This window comes from Halichoerus grypus, chromosome 2, assembly GCF_964656455.1.
Source record: "Halichoerus grypus chromosome 2, mHalGry1.hap1.1, whole genome shotgun sequence".
Lineage (NCBI taxonomy): Eukaryota > Metazoa > Chordata > Mammalia > Carnivora > Phocidae > Halichoerus > Halichoerus grypus.
The window spans coordinates 95,871,614-95,890,449 of record NC_135713.1 but is presented as its reverse complement, the minus strand read 5'-3'; the positions used below and the strand labels follow the sequence as shown (position 1 = coordinate 95,890,449).

Below are 18,836 nucleotides of genomic sequence, written 5' to 3'. Positions count from 1 at the left end.
TCAGAAGTATCAGAATATTAAGATAAATCATGAGAATGTTGCACAGGATGTTCTGTGCATATTATTCATGGTACTGAAAAATTAGAACCAATCTAAATGTCTTTCAGAGGGTGATCAGATCAATTATGGTCTATCTAAATAATGAAATACTACACAGCCATTGAAATGAGCCTGTATGTACTCACATGGAAATATTTGAAGATAAGTTATTAATGAAAAATACAGCAATTTATTGACCAGAAAATGTCCTATGTCTCTATTAAAAAATTAAAGTACATTAAAAAGCCTGGAAGGACAACGACCAAACTATTATCTTTTGGGGATAAGCTGGAGAGGACCTGACACTTTTTACTTTATATTTCTGAAATATTTGAGTTTTCAACAATAATTACATATTACATTTGTAATTAAGGCATTAGTAAAGTTGGTAAAAATTAATTTCAGGTTGCCCATGTGATGATGTTTCTCAAATATGTCCAGATATTAATGTTTTAGTGGCTAAAATGCAGTGCCAGTTTTTCCCATGGATATTTTTTTAGTTCATAGTATAGGAAGGTATTTGAGGTTGTGAGAACATAAATTATTTTAGGGCTCAATAAAGGTGTTTTCATTTTGAATGAAAAAAGGGAACTCACCTATAAACATCTAGTACAGCGGACCCTGAGAGGAACTGTGCATTGCTGACGTAGGTCATTAAAGTTGAGGACCTCTCCTCCATCTCCCACCTCTGTTCTCAATAAATCTTATGTGTCCAGTGGCTGTCAAAAGCCTGTATTGCTACTCAGAATGTTGTGCTTTTAGGGACATTTTTCATCCTATGGCTCTGTACTTGATAGGATTGGAGATGGACAATTTTTATCTTCTCTTCCATGGATCTGGAATGTCCTCCCTCCCACCACTTACCTTCCCCTGACTCTCAACATATACCCTCCCATGGAAAAGGCTCCTACTTGCCCTTCAAGCCTCAGCTTAAAACTTCACGCCCCTCCCCGGAGGAATTTGGGCCCCTTTCTTTGTTTCTCCCAGTCCCCTTGCAGCCACCACCATCATAATGCTTCTCACACTTTGTCGTTGTGGCTCTCTACACATTTCCCCACTAGATTCTGAGTCCCTTGAACTTAAGGGAAGAGGCCAAGTCACTGAGATCTTTAACTCCAGGTGCTGGACACATAGGGGCCAAACACATTTTAGATATTTATTAAGCCTTTTTTAAAAAAATTTTTTTAAAGATTTTATTTATTTATTTGACAGAGAGAGACACAGCGAGAGAGGGAACACAAGCAGGAGGAGTGGGAGAGGGAGAAGCAGGCTTCCTGCTGAGCAGGGAGCCCGATGTGGGGCTCGATCCCAGGACCCTGGGATCATGACCTGAGCTGAAGGCAGATGCTTAACGACTGAGCCACCCAGGAGCCCCTTATTAAGCCTTTTTAATTGAAGTATAATATACAGAGACAAAAGTGTGCATATTAAAAGGGTATAGCTGAATTGATTTTCACAAACTGAACACATCTCTTTAACCAACACCCAGATCATGACAGGGATGATTTCCGGCACCCCAGAAACACCTTGCATGTCCCTTCCAGTCATAATCTCCTTCTGGAGGTGCCTAACACAGTTCTCCCATTCCTGCTCAGATGCCCACTTTTTCATGCCCAGTGTCTGGGAAACTGCTTGGCCGAGCCTTTTCACTGCTGATGGACGTGAGAACGTCATGACTGTGCCCAGACAGGATGCTGTCTCCAGATGGCCAAACTCTCAGTCCACAAGATGCCAGAGGCTGAGAAAACAGTCCCTGATTTGTTCTCCACTCATCTGGGTTCCACCTGAGTCTAAGTCCCTCAAGAGCAATTCTGTCATTTGACCTCCACTTCTATCAGGTTGGATAAGTTTCCTTCTGTTTCTGATTTGCTAAAATTTCCTATGAATGTGTATATAATCTCATCCAATGCTTTTGAGCCTCTGATTCATTACAAAACAATTTCTTTTTAATAGATAAAGGCTCCAGAGTTTCTATTTCTTCTTATGTCAGTTTTGGTAAGCAGTGTTTAAAAAAAAAAAGAAATTTGTCAATTTTATTCAGGTTGTCAAGTTTATTGCATAGTTATTTAGGATCACTGGTTTGTTTTTATTTTATGAACTCTTGTGATTCTTGTACCTAATTGTATTTTCTTCATTGCTTTGGATACTTAGTTCAATTTTTTGTATAGATTCTAGAAACTTCAGAGTCATGTAGCATTTTCTGTAGATCATTAAAAATGTATATGAATTATTTAAAATGCATTCCTATCTCATTGGAACATGGAATCATTGCCTGTGGTTATTTGCAAATATTTAAACCCATTATTTCTTTTATTTACCATTGACTCAGCCCTCAGAATATCAGAACATTAGTAACTAGATAGAATGACAGATACATTTAATTAATTTCACAAATATCTATATGATAGAAGCCAGGTTTATAGAAGATTCCAATTTCTTTGAAAGCAAAGGTGTTGATAAAAATGAAATACTCATGGGCTTGCTGTGGATCTACTGGTTGTTTACTGTATACGTGTTTATAATCTGAACAGATAAATGAACCATGATTTGAATTTTGATGACAAGGGTTTTATTTGGTGAAAACCATGAACCATATTCAATTCTTATTACATCTCTACCTGCCTTTACAAGACTGTGGCAGACTTCGCAGATTCCATCCTTTGGTGATTGTTGGGGGGAGCAAGCTCATGAAATTCACACTGGCATGGTTTGTTGGAGGGCTCTTCCATATCCCAGCAACTCATATAGCTAGTGACTCAGCATTGCATGTTTTTTACAGTGCTGCTTAACTTCTACCTTTTCCCTCAATCCCACCCATTCCTTCTTTTTCCTAATATCCATCCATTCCCTGTCCAACATCATGAATTTCTTTTTTTTTTTAATTTAAATTCAATCAGCCAAGGTACAGTACATCATTAGTTTTTGATAAAATGTTCAATGAATTTCTTATTGATTTTTCTATCCCTCCTTTAACCATACTTGCCTCCCTTATGCTGGGGCGGGGGGGGGGGGTTGGGAGGAAATTTCATTTGATACATCAGACATTTATTGCTACATCATGGTGCCTAACTGGCTACTCCCAAAAGTTAGTAACCTAAAGCAATTTCTTTTTGCCCATGCATCTGTGGATTGGCAGGCTAATTTACATTGAGCTTTGCTAGCTTTTCTCCAAATTACAGGTTAGATTCAGGTCTTTAATCCTACTTGGAATAATTGGCTACCCAGTTCATATTTTTTGCATGGAAAGGACAGAAGTACAGGGAAGGTGAGTGGAAACATGTGATGCCTCTTAAGCCTAGGCTCAGAATCCATGCATTTCATTTCAGCCCATGTTCCACTGACCAAAGACGTATAATGCATAGGGCAGTTCCACATAACAAAGCATTGTCTCACACACTGCACAACTTTCCCGTGTCCCATCAGACATCCATTTAAGTGAAAATTTCATTTCTGATAATCCAAGTCTAGAACTTTTTCTGTGAAATACAAGTATTTTTTCCTTAGTTTTTATATATATTTTCCTTGGGGGAAACTACTTATAAATCAATCAAGGGAAGACTATACTTTGTTTCATTTAAAATCTTACCAAGAGTTGCTCATCATTTCCAACAGTCATGTCACCAGCAGTAACACATACTAATTGTGATATTTAAGTTGCTAATAAGCACACCTCTATTTGTGTCCATGGGTGTTTGTTATATTCATGGTGATTATACACTTAGAAGCAAGCATTTCATGTCTTAATTTTGTCTTTTTTTGTTACACCAGAACATTTACATATTTAAAAACGTATTTTATTATTTTTTTCTATTTCTCCTTGACACTATTAGGGCATTATACAGTTATTTTAAGTTTATGTATGCAGGTGGGTTATTTTATTTATAAAAATTATTTAATAAGGCATTGCAAAATATATGTTATTACTAGATGTTGTTGGACTGTTCTAAATTGTGTACATTTTAACACCATGTGTAGTAAGCCCATTTATATTTGGGAATGAGAAGGGGCAACACAGGGAGCGCTCTTCCATTTTGGCATTGTCTCTGAAGGGAGCATGCTCTTTCTGTGAAGATTGCCACATTACTCTCTCTCTAGCGATAGTTGTAAAGGGGGTAGTGTAGGAGCTGGACTTGTTTACAGAAATAGTGTGTCTGTAGAAAACATACAAGCCTTTATCGTAATTCTACTTCCAAGGCTCACCCAAAACGTAAACAGTGTGGAGACTTGAGCTGTGAAGGCATGAGCTTTTACTGTGCTGCTCTAATCTTGGTTAGTGACTGCAAAGGACACGGGAAGCTTAGAGGAGTGAAGAAACAGACATTTTCAAAGATGGCTGCTCTAACAAATAGGGGAGATACCCAGGAGGAATCTGGTGGTTTCTTTCTAACCCTGCTTTTCAAATAACAATTTCTTGTCATTCTCTGAGTTCACTGCCAGACAATGTCTCCTATGATTCCCCTGCCCATCTTCTGTGTACGAGGGTGGGAGCCATCTGACTTGCTTCCATAAGAGAATGACAAAACAGGGAATGAAAGGTTGATGACCTGTCTTGGTCTGTAGTTCACGAATATTTTTCTTATCAACGAAACTGATGCAAGGTTAATTCAAAAGGGAGACATTGGGGGCACCTGGGTGGCTCAGTCGTTAAGCATCTGCCTTCGGCTCAGGTCATGATCCCAGGCTCCTGGGATCGAGCCCCGTGTCGGGCTCCTTGCTCCACGGGAAGCCTGCTTCTCCCTCTCCCACTCCCTCTGATTGTGTTCCCTCTCTCGCTCTGTCTCTCTCTGTCGAATAAAAAAAAAAAAAAGGGAGACATTGAAGGAGTGACCCAGGACTGAATAATATATCCAGTTTGTGTGCCTTTTAATCCAAAGTTGGAGTATTGACAAGGGCATCACACCCTTTATCTATGGTGTGCAGCAGACATGGTTACTGGGGCAGAGCTCCAAACATTCATTACTCTGAACCTGAATATGTAATGATCGTGCCTGCCTTTTGGGATACAGATGTGTGTGCACAAGAAGTCTTGATTATATTCAAAGGCAGTGAATAAAAAAAAAAAAAAATCCAAACCCGTAAAGGTTAATATCCACTTCCCAGCAAGCCTGAGGAGAAAAGCCAGTGATCAATATCATTGAATGTGAGACAGGAATATAGGCCATCTTATACATCCAGCTTTATTTAACATCAGGAGAATGAAATGATTCTTCTTTAATGGTGACACCAATGAAACCTACTGGCTGTGGAAGATTTGGAGTCATTTGAGCTCTGCCAAAATGATACATTGACGAGTCCTGAGCCAAAGTTAAAGGGATATTTTGCAATAGACAACTTACTCATTTACTCCCAACTTTTTGACATTATGCACACCCTTATTATTACCATATTACACAGTTGTTATGTTGACGACCACATCAGACATTTGGTGTAACATCATATTACATTTAATAAAGCTCCTAAAAAATAAAAAAAAGTTAAAGTTCCTAAATAAGATGGAAAATAAGAGTTCATGCTATGTCCGATCGTTGGCTTAGAAATTTTTTTCCTCAGTAAATGATTTTGAAATAGGGTAATGCAAAATTTAAAAAATCATGTGATGAACTATCTTTGCCTAAAATTAAAGTGCAACAAAGTGTGACCCTGAGCTCTTGGGGCTCCCAGTGATGCTTTTTTTTTTTTTTTTTCCCAGTGATGCTTTTGAAGTTACTTCTGCACCTCCTCCTGGCCATATTAATGCTTTCCTTTGCTGGTATGTATGTGTTTGTTGGGATACTCTGTGTGTGTGTGTGTGTGTGTGTGTGTGTCTTGTCTTCATTCCCTCTGCTGGTAGTGATGGTTTGTGACATCTTCACTCAGGAAACCATGACAATGTTAAGTGCTTCTCAGGGTCTTCTGATTGCATTGTGCTTTTCTGCTTGGAGGGATTTCCTCCTTCCCTTGAAATATAACTAACCATTGATTTTTTGGTCTGGCTGACATATGACAACACAAAACTCTTTCATAACAGTTTTCACTGTCCCTGACTGACAGCACTGGGAATCAGGATGCCTAGCTTCTCAGTGTAACAGCTTCTTGGGTGACCCACTGCACGTGTCCTCAGCCTGAAGGCCATTTGGGCTTATAGTCATGAGGGTTCAGCCTACCTTTTAGTCATGATGAAGGGATTTATGATGAACTCATCTGATCAGATCAGATTTTCCTTCTTTTCGCCAAGCTGAATTTTTCATTCAAAATTTGAAACTTAATTCTAGCGTGTGTCTGTGTCTGTATATTCCTTAGGCTAATCACTTTCTTACGTCTCAGAAGAGATGAAGTTACGAGTTGATAGTCAGATGTAGATTTTTTTTAAAGATTTTATTTATTTATTTGACAGAGAGAGACACAGCGAGAGAGGGAACACAAGCAGGGGGAGTGGGAGAGGGAGAAGCCAAGCAGGAGCCCGATGCGGGGCTCGATCCCAGGACCCTGGGATCATGACCTGAGCTGAAGGCAGATGCTTAACGACTGAGCCACCCAGGCGCCCCCAGATGTGGATTTTCACTCTTAGTTGAATTTTGTAAGTGTGCCAAAAACCTCTGCATGTACAGCCCTGTCAGCAAAATGGCCAGAATATTCTATTTGTAAAATGCTCAGAGAATATTTATAATGTCGATGGATTATAAAATTAGCAAATATTTATTAACTTTGTTAAGTATTAGGATTATAAAAAAAGGAGGAACTTTAGATGAATCATGACATGTATTACTTAGTCCTGACTTGTGTAAAGCCACCTTTTATCTCAGCTAAGGTTCAAGGTTGGCTGTTTATTTACTTGTTTATTAGCTCAAAAGCTATAGGTATGTTAAATGAAAAAATACAGCTTCACAGTATGTGGTGAAAACTAGCCTCCAAACTACAGTTAATCCAGTATAGCACCAGTTATTGCCCTAAATGGACACTCTTTCCTATGAGAGCATAAAAGGTAGCAGAATATATCTTAAGGGTTTAAAGGTTCACTGCACAAGATGGTGCCTACCTTTCCTTCTTAATAGGACACAGGAGAAAATAGACTTGAGTAAATAACTGAAATATTTTTTAAAATGAAATAAAAATTTCAATTCCATTTCAGTAAACAAATTGATCATCTCCCTTGTGCAAGGGATATGCTATGATCATTAGGAAAAATGAGCTGGGTAGGATTCAGCCTGTGATCTCAAGCACACAGACCTGTGAGGGAGGGCTCAGATGAGTTATATATAAATATTGTCCAACAAAGAGTGGGCGTTCAGTATAAGCAGTCCAAAACTCTGCAGTGGTTTGAAGGTGGCATTGGGACATTTCCTAAAGGGCTTCTCAATCCCAGTACTATTGACATTTGGGACAGATAATTCTTTGTTTTCGGGGGCTGTGCTGTGCATTGTAGGAGTTAACAGCATCCCTGACTGATACCCACCAGAGACCAGTAGTATTTTCCCCTCCAGTCATCACATCCAAAAATGTCTCTGAATGTTGCCAGATGTCCCTAGGGTAGTAGAGAATGTGCAAGATTGCCCCCAGCTGAGAACCACTGACCTAAAATATAAAGAGAAACTTCAAAAGCAGTCACTTTTGAGGTGAGCCTTAAAGGGCAGATGGGACTTTTTTCAGACAGGGAGGGAGATGCAGGATATTTGAGGCAGAGGTGGAGCATACTGGGACAGCTGGGGAAGTGCAAGTTATCCTGTTGATGACGGGGCGAGAAGCCGTGTGAGCTCTAGAACTTGGCAGTGGTGGGAGATGGAGCTGCTGGGGTGGGTAGGAATCCTTGAAAGTCAGGTACGGCAGTTTGGACTCAGTTTGAGCAGGGAGATGAATTTGAAACCAAGTGTGCAATGGCTTAGGGTAGGGAGAGCATTGAGGTAAAGATGCCAGTTAGGAGTGGCTAATTTCAGTTACTTCACATAGATGGCCCCCCATTCTTCATTCATTCTGTGAAGCAGTTAGCCCACACATATTTATTGTGCCCCTATTAAGCCCTCGGCACTGCTCCAGCTGCTGGAGGTAGAACAGAGAACAAGACAGATAAAGTCCCTGTTCTCATGGAGATTACATTCTAGAGGGGGAAGGGACAAATGATAAACAAATAATATGAAACTATCAAAATAATTTTAAAATAGTGCTTAGGGGCACCTGGGTGGCTCAGTTGGTTAAGCATCGGACTCTTGATTTCAATCTCAGAGTCTTGAGATCCAGCCCCGCATCTGGCTCTGCGCTTAGCTTAGAGTCTGCTTGATATTCTCTCTCTCCCTCTCCTGCTGCTCTTCCCCCTGCTCACGCATGCATGCATGCTCTCTCTCTCTCTCTCAAATAAAATAAATATGTAACATCTTAAAATCTTAAACTCGAAGACAGTAAAACAGTTAATGTGATCTTCAGTGACTAGAGAGGCTGCTAATATTAGTGATAAAACTTACTGTAATTAACTAAGACATTGAAACAATTTTGTTGCAATGAAATTGCATTTACATCAACATTTTATAGCAATCTCATTGCTAGGTGACCAAAAATAGAGAGGTAAAATAGAATATATTTCTTCCCTGCTGACATATGAAAATATCTGTTATGAAGAACATTTCTTTGTAAAATTATTCCTTGGAAAGAGGTTTTACTTGGATGGCTACTGGGACATTTGGACAATTCCTTTTAAAACAGTGGCACTGATTACAAGAGAAGAAGAAACAGGCATCTAACAGGTGCTGGGTTCCTAGCACACACCAGCTGTGCTTCTAGGCACCTGTTCTTAGTTTTTATCACACCTGAGTCCAGGCCACCATCATCTCTTGCAACAGCTTTTAACAGGGCCTTTGGCCTTCAGTTTTGTCCCTCTTCACTACACTGTTGGTTTGTAAAACAAAAAGACTGTGTCTGTTTTCATTTTAAAAATCAGCAACGGCTCCACACTGCCTTAAGATCAATTATCAATTCCTTACTAGGGCCACAGCCAATTTCCTCGGGTCTTGATGGCACTGTACTCTCTTTCTGCCTTCCCTGAGCCTTTCTGCCTGCCTGGAGGCTCTCCCCTTCATCCTTCACTCCAGAGCTCGCCTAGTTAACTTCCATTCATCCTTCAGAATTTACCTGACAGTAGTTTCCTTAAGGGAGTCCTACCCAATTTTCCCAGGTCCCAATTTAGACAGCATTCCAATGTGCAACTGGTGCACCTTCTTCTTGTACAGTGATAACCCTTGTTACTCTGTTTGGTGAATGCTCATTTCTTTGTCTGGGCTCTTGAAGGTTCATCCTCATGGACCCAGCAGGTGACACAGGGTCTAGCATAATCAAGAAATATTTGTGGGGGGCATCAGTAGGTGGTAATGCATTTTAGAAATTAAAGGGCTGGTGCAGAAAGAGCCTATGTTACTTGCTCAAGGTCACAGAACTATAAATAGTGGATTTATACCTGTGGGGCTTCAAAACCCAGGTTCTCTCCATATACCGAGAGAATCTACGTATTTTGTGGAGCTCTGTAAGAGCATTACAGACACTTGTTTGACTTAGACAGTTTACATGTAGCCTTGCTGAGAGGCGTTCAATAAATATTCTTTATTTATCCAACAGGAAACAAGACCCTGACTTTAGCATTCTCTTTCATTAATGTACTTCTGTTATGATCACCAGCCTAGAATTGCCAAGGCTCGAGTCCTGTCTGTTCATAGTGAATGAAGTCAGCATTTGAAAGATATAGATTTAGTTTTTCATTTGTTTGATTCATTAATATTCCATTAGACCGTTATACAAGTGCTTTTGGTATGCTTCACTGCCTCCCTCCACCCCCACTGTGTTATAATGTAAGTCTGCAAAACCATATAGGGATATATAAAAAATATGTAGTATGTAATAATGCATAATTGAAACTGCTAAAATATTCAGTATGTTGTTTAATGGATTTCTAAAATTACCGCACCTTTGATTCATTATTTACCATTCATTTAGTCCTCGTGTGTTTTTTGTAATCACTGAAATGCAAAGTGGACATAGAGAGGAATTTTGTCCTATTATTTACCTGCATTCCTAAGTTTTTTTTTGAGAGAAAGAGCATGAGCAGGGGTGGTGGGGAGGGGCAGAGGGAAAGGGAGAGAGAGAATCTTAAGCAGGCTGCATGCCCAGCACAGAGCCTGATGACGTGAGGCTCGATCTCATGACCCTGAGACCAAGACCTGAGCCGAAATCAAGAGTCAGATGCTTAAGCGACTGAGCCACCCAGGTGCCCTACCAGCATTCCTAATTTTAAGCTCATTCCTAATTTTATGATGGGAGTAAATAGCAACGTGTTTTTTCTTGCACATATAGACATTTAAAGAACAATTATGAAACCAAATGTTTCAAATAGTGTAATGCTGAAATTCTTTTAAAATATTAATGGTGCTTCACAATGTATTTTAAATGGGAGCATAATAATTTTAGCAAAGAAATCCAAAGTTTTTTTTCCCTTCAAAACTTGGACTTTTAACATGATCAGTTTTGGCCAACGGAGCTGAGTTTGCATGCCAGCCTGTGGCATATACTCTTCACTGGGAAGGTGCACGCTCATATACTTACTACCTACATTAAGTTGGATTAATAGACTAATAATATGGGCAAGTATTTGCTATTGCTCGGATTCTGTTTGCTATAGTACCTAGGCTATTTTCATACACTGTCTCATTTATTCTTCACAATTCTATGAGATTACTACAATTAAATTTTAATGTGTTTTCTGGTGAATTCTACTAAACATTTAAGAAAGAAATAATACTGATTCTACATAAGCTCTTTCAGAATATAGCAAAGATGGATACACTTTCCAACTCATTTTATGAGGGCAAAATTACCCTACTCCTAAAACTAGACAAAGATGTTACAAGAAAAGAGCTCCAACCAATATCCTTCATGATCAGAGGTGAAAATATCTTCAACACAATACTAGCAAATTGAATCCAGAAATTTATAAAAAGCATAATACATAATAACCAACTTTATCCTAGGAATGCAAAGCTGTTTCAACATTTGAAAATCAATCAATGTAATTTATCCTATCAACAGTCTAACAGATGCAGAAAATCCATGTGATAAAATTTAGCACTCATTTATGATTTTTAACAAACTCAGCAGAGTCAGAGTAAAAGGGAACTTCTTATAAAGGGCATCTACAAAAACCTTATAGCTAAAATAATATTTAATGATGGTTGAATGCTTTCCCCTTAATACTGGGAACTAGGCAAGGATTTCTACTTTAACCATTCCTATTCAAAATTATATTAGAAACTATAACCAATGCAGTAAAGCAAGAAAAAGAAGCCAAAGTCTTGCAGATTGAAAGGAAAAAAACACAACTGTCTTTACTAACAGATTATATAGTCACATAGTTGGAAAGTCCCAAAGAATCCACACAAAAAGTTACTAAAACTAATATACAAAAGTCAGTCATATTCTTAGGTCCTAGCAATAAATAGTTGGAATTCAAATTTTTAAAAAAATTACCAATTTTAGTAGCACACAAAAAGAAATTATGAGTCTAACAAAATGTGCAATATTTTTATGTTGAAAATGGCAAAGCACTGATGAAGGAAATCAAAGATCTAAATAAATGGAGAGCTATCCTGTGTTCATAGATTGGAACACTCAATATTATAAAGATATCAATTTCCCTTAAACTAATCTATAGATTCAGTGCATCCCAATCAAAATTCCAGGTGATTTTTAAAAATATGGATGAATCAACAAGCTGACTCTAAAATGTATATGGAAAGACAGGGAACCAGGATAGCAGGATAGTCAGAACTTTGAAAGAGAAGCGAGCTGGAGGATTCACATTACTTGACTTCAGAATTGACTCTAAAGCTACAGGAATCAAAACAGTGTCATATTGGCAAGAGGATAGATGTATGGAAGATGGAAAAGAATAAAGATTCTAGAAATAGACCCATATGTATATGACCAATTGATTTTTGGAAAAGGTACAGAGGCAATTCAATGGAGAAAGAACAGTCTTTTTAACAAATGGTACTTAAATCTTTGGATATCCAAAAGCAAAACACAAAACAAATAAAAACAAACAAAAAGACAGCTCCCCCAAAACCAAAAAAATTCCTAATCTGGGGCGCCTGGGTGGCTCAGTCGTTAAGCGTCTGCCTTCGGCTCAGGTCATGATCCCGGGGTCCTGGGATCGAGTCCCACATCGGGCTCCCTGCTCGGCGGGAAGCCTGCTTCTCCCTCTCCCACTCCCCCTGCTTGTGTTCCTGCTCTATCTCTCACTCTGTCAAATAAGTAAATAAAATCTTTAAAAAAAAAAAATTCTTAATCTGTACCTTTACACTGTATGCAAAAATTAACTCCAAGTGAATCATAGAAATAATTGTAAAATGTAATAGTATAAGTCTCCTGGAAGAAAATGTAAGAGAAAATACTTGTGATTTGGGGTTAGGAAAATATTTCTTAAATATGAAATCAAAAGCATGATACATAAGAGAAGAACTTGACAAATATGACTTTGTCAAAATTAAGACTTTGTGTTTAGACACTGGTAAGAAAGTGAAAATCAAACTAAAGACTGAGAGAAATTATTTGCAAAATTTTTATTCAATAAGGAACTTGATTGCATAATATGAAAATAAGTCTCAAAACTCACAAAGTAGAAAACAACCTGGAAAAAACGGACAAGATATTTGAATAGACACTTCATCAAAGAAGATATATGAATGGCAAATGAGCACAAGAAAAGATGTTCAACATCATTCCTCATTAAGGCAATGCAAATTAAAGCTACAAGTGTGTTTGTTGTCCATTTTACTCATCTAGATGGGAATTTATTGTATAGTGTTTTCATTTATGGGAGAGTAAAACAGGAATGAATTGAGGATTACTCCCACTAGAGTAATAAAATAAAAAAAACAAACTGATAATACCAAATGCTGACAAATATGTGGAACACTGGAACTGTTATACATTGCTGGTGGAAATGCAAAATGGTACTTCGTAAAACACTTTGGCAATTTCTTATAAAGTTTAACATCTATTCATCATATGGTCCATTGATCCTGATCATAGATATTTGCCCAAGAGAAGTAAAAACCAATGTTTACACAAAAACCTATATGTGAATATTTATATGGGCCTTATTCATTTCTCCAAAAGTTGGAAGCATCCCAAATGTCTTTCAGCTGGTGAATGAATAAACAAATTGTGGTTCATTTATACAATGGAATTCTACTCAATAATAAAAAAAGGAACAAACTACTGATAAATGCAACAAGGATTAATCTTAAATGCATTATGCTAAGTGAAAGCAGCCAGATACAGAAACTACATACTGAATGATTCTATTTCCATGGCATTCTGGAAATAGCAAAAAAAAAAAAAAGAATAAAAAGAATGTTGCCAGGCCAGGAGTCAGGGGAAGGGTTGATGGCAGATGGGCCTGGGGAATTTTGGGGGTGAGGGAAACTGTTCTATATCCTGACTGTGATGTGTTGATGTTTGCCAAACTTGTAGAATCATACACCAAAAAGGGTGAATTTTACTGCATGTAAATTATACCTTAACAAGAGATTTTAAAAGGATTTAATGTGTTGCCTCTCCAGGTTACTTATTTTCACATCATCTAGATTTGTTTCTGACTTGGTTTCCCGGCCTTGGAAACCCCTATCCCAGTCTTCAGTAGCTGACTCTTCTCCCAGCAGCCCCCCCCCCCCCACCATTGCTTTCTGAATGGACTCTAGCTCCTGGTGATTGACTCTGACTCCACTAGGGACTGTCCTGCTCTGATCAAATGGGCAGAATTGACTTCTCCAGAGCCAACCCCTCTGCACCACAGCCAGGGAATGGCAGTTTCTTACATTTTACCTGTTCACCTGGAAGAGGGTACCTTTCCACCTTTCTCTTTGCATTTCTTTGCTTCCACAGGCTCACTCATGCCACTGAAGGATGATATCCAGTTTTCTTATTCTTTATCTGGGTTTTTAATGTACTCACAGTGTGCCTATTGTCCATTTAGTGCATGCAGATAGGAAATTTGTGGTGTTTTCAATCATGGGAGACTAAAGTTGTGATTCGCCAAACAGTTTTGTTAGTCGGAAGTCATGGTGCTCTTTCTGCAACACTGTAAACATATTGATATATTAAGCTTAAAATAAATAAACATGTAGGTTTGTTCTAAGTCAGACCCTATACCAGATTCTAGTAATGATAAGCCATATTAAATTCTAGTGGTATAAGAAAAACTTAGTAAACAAAAAGTTAAAATGAGAAGATTACAACCACTACTTGTTTTTCTTCTGTGAAACGAAAAGCAGTTTTCTTGCTGTTTTAATAGTGGAATGTCTCCGTCCAGTTCACCAGTGTTTCACAGGAGCAGAATTTGGTGACTAGTGAAGCCTGAATACCCTATTCTTACAATTAAATCTTTTTGGGAAGCAGGTTATGATTAGGGCCAACAGATAATTTATTGTCCAAATGAGGACTTTTTTAGTTTAAAAGGTGGTGGGGTACTATTAATAATTATTCTAGGATATCAGGTATAAACTAGGACTGTCCCAGGAATGTGGGATATATGGTGATCCTAGTTACATGGCACAGGTATACTATACAGATATTCAATAATCATTCATATTCACGCTTACGATGGTTAAAAATGTGTAAGCAGTTCTTCATCCGTTTTCTTCATGAATTGCATGGCACACTGCTGTGAGCATAGTCAGCTATGATTCCTGGTCAACACCTATAATTCTGCTCTTTTTTTTCTACTCATGTTAGAATGCAAATGCATATGAGTTGATACTTCTCAAATTTTACCATGCATGCAAATCACCTTAGGATCTTGTTAAAATGCAAATTCTGATTCAGTATGTCTGGGATGGGACCTGAGTTCTGTCTTTCTTTTTTTTTTTTTTTAAAGATTTTATTTATTTATTTGACAGAGAGAGACACAGTGAGAGAGGGAACACAAGCAGGGGGAGCGGGAGAGGGAGAAGCAGGCTCCCCGCTGAGCAGGGAGCCCGATGTGGGGCTCGATCCCAGGACCCTGGGATCATGACCCGAGCTGAAGGCAGATGCTTAATGACTGAGCCACACAGGAACCCTTGAGTTCTGTATTTCTAACAAGTTCCCAAATAATGTCAATACTGCTGGGCCAGTCTTTGAGAAGCAAGGCTCAAGGAGAAACCTTTGAAAGTCACTGGCCAGTTTGGGAACTTGGATTGTTGGTAACACAAAACACCTGATTGTTCATATGATGGCTAGACACTCAAGTATTGAGACACTAAAATGGAGATCTGTTGATTCATAGTAATTAAATGTTTTTTTCCAATAAAAAGAGTGAAAAAAAATTCACTCTATATTTCTTGATGAGATCTGTGCAGCCAAAGTCAGATAAGACCATTCACTGCCTCTCTTTAGTGTTAGAACGCTTGAAGGAAATAGCTGTATTCTTCACACACACACAAAAGAAAATGAATGGGTTATTGTGAGAAGTTTCTCTTAAAGTAATTTTAATGAAAATATTTTTCTGCTTCAGATATTAAATGAGAATATGACTTGTAGTATAACCTTACATTGCAGGTTGGTAACTTACATGACCAAATGGAAATCGTTACTTTAAACACACAGAGACACACACACACACACACACACACACACACACACACACACACTAAACAGAATGTACCAGAAGTCCTTCTTCCCTCTTTCGATTATTTTCAAGTTTTACCAAATGTAGTGATTTTTTTGTATACTTATCAGCAAGCAATATACTATTCCAAATTAAGATATTTAAGTAATACCCAAGGTTGCTGTTTCTAAACTTATTTGATTAGAAATATGTTCTAGAGGAATTCCAGTTAGATGAAACTTCCCCACATCTTCTGCATTTAGCACAGTGTAGAGGAAGTTCTGCTGGATGGTTTTGGAATCTGAAAAATGAATCACAAATATAAAAAGTCAAATTGCTGAACATATAGAAACCCAGCACAAAGAAGTCAGGACTCTGTATGTCCTCCTAGAGCTCAGTTACACTAGTGGCCCATCCTACACTGAATTATTAGCTGCATTCGCCATATTGTTATCCCCTTTTATCAGTTTTAGACACAAGCAGATGTACACTAAATGCTTTCTGGTTCTGTTTTACTATCTATTTTAGACATACTAACTGGCTAATTCCTAAGAAAGAAGATAGCATATTGATGTCAAATAAATAACAAGTGATAGTGAAACACAATTGTAAATGTGACTTTCAGTGTCTTAGTTTCCTATTAGCTTGTACATTTGCTCAGCACTGTCACTTTTTCGTGAAAAATGCAAACCCTTTTATAGAGCACAAAAGGAGTGATTTAGATATTGAAGTAAAATCTTCAACTAATTCCGCTATCAAAATTCATAGTAATTGCATAGTAACACTGATAACCATACATGTGACTTCTAATAGGTAATACAAGTCAAAATCTGACAGTTTTTTAAAGATCTTTTATGCCAGATTTTTAATTAATAGTTGAAGAAAATAGATCAAAGCTGTTAAAACACTTGCCTAACTATAAACTAGTTAGCGACAAAGGTAGTCTTGAAATCCAAGCTTCTCGTTCATAGTTCAATACTGTTTTTATATTGTCTCCTCATTGTTTTTATTTTGTATTGTATATTTTTTAAACATTCAGGACATCAGCAAGTTTTATAAATTTTAATTTAAAGGAGAACAGAAAATACTTCCAAAATAATCAGTGAGGTATTAAGGATGCAACTAGGTCTCCAAAATGTGCATTGAATTTGCTCTGGATTTACCAAAACAATTTCTTTTTTTCCTGTCTACAACGTAGTAACTCAACAATTATATACGTTATGAAATGCTCACCATGATAAGTGTAGTTACCATCTGTCACCATACAAACTTACTACAATATTATTGACGAAATTCCCTGTGCTATACTTCTCACCCCTGTGATTTATTGCACAAATGGAAGTTTGTATCTTTTAACTTCCTTCACCTATTTCACTCATCCCCTCCACCTCCTTTCCCTTAGGTAACCACCAGTTTGTTCTTTGTATTTATGAGTCTGTTTCACATATAAGTGAAATTATATGGTATTTGTCTTTCTCTGACTTCTTTTATTTAATATAATACTTCCTAGGTTCATCCATATTTTTGTGAATGGCAAGATTTCATTCTTTTTAGGCTGAGTAATATTCAATTGTGTGTGTGTGTGTATGTATACATATATGTGTATCCATTCATATATATATATACTATATATCTATATATATCTATATATATCTATATCCATTCATCTATCGATGGACTGACTATACGTTCTTCCATATTTTGCCTATTGTAAATAATGCTGCAATAAACATAAGGATGCATATGTCTTTTCAAATTAATGTTTTCATTTTCTTTGGATAAGTATCCAGAAGTGGAATTACTGAATCATATGGTATTTCTATTTTTAATTTTTTGAGGAACCTCCGTACTGTTTTTCATAGTGGCTGCACCAATTTACATTCCCACCAACACTGCACAAGGGCTTCCTTTTCTCTACATCCTCAGCAACACTTGTTATTTCTTGTCCTTTTGATACTAGCCATTCTGACAAAATAATTTCTTTCAACTACTTGGACTTGCTCTGTCACCCTCCAAAGAAATAGATTAAGGGAATATGAACACCTGCTTCCAATCATCCATGGACTTTTTACTGAAATTACGGAAGTGGAGTAAAGAGGAGGGGAGCTGAATTTTCATTTTATTGTAGGTCTGTTGCCTGATTTTACTTGACAGGCCCCTTATGTAGTCTATGGACAACTCTAGGAATATGTTCATTTCCAAGGTGACTTTAACTCATGTGCAAATGTCGAAATACATTTTGGCAGAGGACAGTGACAGTATATTTGGTGGCTGTGGGTAGCACTGTGAGCCTTTTGTAGATGACCTCCTCTAATTATATTGGTCATAATCAGCTGAACCCTTTTGAAAAGGAGCTGGCCAAAGTGCTGAAATGCCTGGCCAGTCCAACAAAAAGCTCTAGAACAGCACTCCTTGAACTTATTTGATCAGGGAACAATTGAAGCTAAATCCAGTGGATAATTATCAATTATCATCTTTTGTTACCTGTCAGCAACTGTTTTTTTTAAAGATTTTATTTATTTATTTATTTGAGAGAGATAGAATGAGAGAGAGCACATGAGAGGGATTAGGGTCAGAGGGAGAAGCAGACTCCCTGCCGAGCAGGGAGCCCAATGCAGGACTCGATCCCGGGACTCCAGGATCATGACCTGAGCCGAAGGCAGTTGCTTAACCAACTGAATCACCCAGGCACCCTGTCAGCAACTTTTTTGACATGGTTGATCATTACCTCCTTATGCTAATTGTTAAGATACTGTCTCTCAGCTCCAAGACTACCTTTCTATATTCTGTTTGTATTGATAGTGATGGTACTACAAACTAGATTTCTGAGATGGCTCCATGATAGGTCTGCCTGTAGGAGATGCTAGAGGAGACTGAGAGTCTGGAGGAGGAAGAATGGGCTTGCTCCTTCTCAGTCACTTCCCATTGGTTTCCTGTCTACATGTGGTTCTCATGAGTGTCATAGCTTAGAAAAACATCTTCACTCCAGAAGTGACAGTTCCTTTCTGTTGCCACATATTATTCCAGTTTGTAGTTGTTCCAATACTTGCAGGACCTGCCTGTACTGGATTGAATAGTGTCCCTTCAAAATTCATGTCTTGCCAGAACCTCAATATGTGACATTATTTGAAAATAGAGTTTTTGCAGATGTAATTAGTTAAGATGAGGTTTTACTCAATTGGCCCTAAACCCAATG

The 18,836-nt window shown here is 37.9% G+C and overlaps 1 protein-coding gene across 4 annotated transcripts in view; it reads left to right on the top strand.

Moving 5' to 3' along the window:
* SV2C (synaptic vesicle glycoprotein 2C) overlaps positions 1-18,836 on the top strand; it is a 452,131-nt gene that overhangs the window by 255,914 nt on the left and 177,381 nt on the right. The window contains exon 2 of one of the 4 annotated variants that reach the window (XM_036065564.2): positions 5,729-5,788. The exons of the other annotated variants lie outside the window; for them this stretch is intronic. The gene's annotated coding sequence lies outside the window, so the exon portion shown is untranslated. The remainder of the gene's footprint in view (positions 1-5,728; positions 5,789-18,836) is intronic. 4 annotated transcript variants of the gene reach the window in all.